We start from the raw sequence: 2040 nt of genomic DNA, 5'->3' as shown, positions 1-2040 counted from the left end.
GGAGCAGCAGCGTGGCTCGCCAGCACAGAGGTGGGGTTTGCTCTGCCTAGCGTTTGCCTCCACTGGCTGAGGGTGAGTGTATTTTTGTAGGGTCGCTGCTCTGGCCAGCTGGCTCGGAGCTCCTCATCCCTCTGCTTCGTGTGAAATCCTCAGGCCCAGCAGCCTCGGCTGTTGGCTGTGATAGAAATAAATAAGCTAACCCAGAGTCCATTTGCCACGCTGAAAGCTGCTGCTTTGTTTGCACTTCGTGGCCCTGAAGCCGCCCGAGCAGGGCAGGGGGTCCCATGGACGAGGGCAGCTGCCTTTGGGCAGGGGGGCGAGCAGCAGAGCCCCCGACGTGTTATTGCACTTGAACAAGCCCCGCAGCCTGGCCCTGTCCCGCTCGAGGAGGGGACCTCGTGCTCACCCCATCACAGCCCGGCTGGGTGCCTGTTCCTGGCCCTTCCTCCCCTCGGCGCCGGGATGGCACCCGGGCTGATCCGGCACTGATAAAGCACTGCGGGGGCAGGGGGGGGACGGGGTCCGCAGCCCCTTGGCCAAGCTCTTCCCCACCACATAGTGGGTGCTGGTCCAGCTGCGTGAAAAAGGATTAGGAGGTGTGGGCTGCTCAGAGAAAGGGAGAGGGGCTCTGATCCTATTTGATAGCCTTGTAATGGTCTTAATTCCCTCTCGCTAAGGGCCACGAGGAGACAGCAGCCCTCTGCCCGGTGTTAACAGGGCTAATCCCCACAGCCCTCCTCCTGATTCCCAAGTACCCAACTGCAGACACAGTAAAAGCCCTTTTGCAAAAAAAAAAAAAATGAGGAAATTCCCCTTTAGCAACCAGCTGGGGAAACCGGAGCCCAGAGCAGCACCATTAACCAGCAGGGATTTGGCTCCAGCAGCACCGTCACCAAAAGGTGGGTGGAAAGGTGCAAGGGAGAAGCAATTCCCCCAGGGCCAGGATGCAGCGGGACTTGTTCCAGCCTTCGCCCGTCCCATTAAAAGCTGCTCCGACTGCCTTGATGGCTCATTTATCTAATTTTCCTTAAGCATGGGGAGGAAGCAGCCGGGGGCTGCGCTGGCAGGGAAGCCTTCGCAGCGGGAGGATGGTTGCTAGGGCCTGGGGTTGTGCTGCATTCAGACATGCAGACAGTTCCTCCCCTGAGATCTGCCCAGACGTGACCCTCTCAGGCGGGGACAATGACTGATAGACTAGCCAAGAGCAGGAGACAGAGCCACAGGCACTGAAATTGGGCCACATCAAATAAAATGAAAGAGCCCCCCCATCTTCCTCTCCCCAGAATTATTTCTACGCTTTGTATCTTTGCTTTATTTAGAATAGGGTAGGGGCTGGACTCTGCAAAGGGCCACGCTCTGGGCACGGAGGGGAGCAGCTGGGACCGAGAGGTGGTGTTGCTGCCACGGCTCCGCTGGCACCGGGATTCTGACCGGCACTAGGAGCCCCTGCCGTGACACGGATCGGGCCTCGCATCGCCCCTGCTCCCCTGGTGCACACCCACCTTTGGCTCCCACCGAGCCAAACTTGGCAAGAAACCACGGTCTGGGGAGAGGGCTTGGACCGCTGCAGCTCCGGGAGGGCTTCCTTGGTGCCCTGGCAGGCAGGGAAGCAGTGAGCCCTGCCTTCCCACCGCCCCTTCCATCCGAAACGAGACCCCCTTGCCATCCTCACCACCCGCAGCCTGCTTGGAGCAGAGGGAAGTTTCTAATCACAGCTCTCTCCGTGGCTGGTGGCCCAGACCAAGCCGGGTGGACGCTCCCCCTGCACACAGAGAGCCAGAAAGCTGGAGGGTGGGATGGAACCCTCAGCCAGCAGGGTCCGGAGGCAGCTGGTCCGGGGGAGATGGATGGGGACCGCTCTCCAGCGCTACCACAGGCTTCCTGCAGGGTTTCAGTGCCAGTCTCAGCCCCTGGGTCTCCGTTTCCCTTGGGGTACAGCCAGGACATCGTGCAGGAGCAGCAGTGGGCTCCGGGGAGGTGACTCGGGCAGGGCCAGATCTGCCCTCGCCGCTGACCTCCCTACCCTGCAAGGAGCGGGAG

Source organism: Egretta garzetta, unplaced genomic scaffold, assembly GCF_000687185.1.
Source record: "Egretta garzetta isolate BGI_Z169 unplaced genomic scaffold, ASM68718v1 scaffold567, whole genome shotgun sequence".
NCBI classification, from domain to species: Eukaryota; Metazoa; Chordata; class Aves; order Pelecaniformes; family Ardeidae; genus Egretta; species Egretta garzetta.
Note: the sequence above shows the minus strand (reverse complement) of the source record.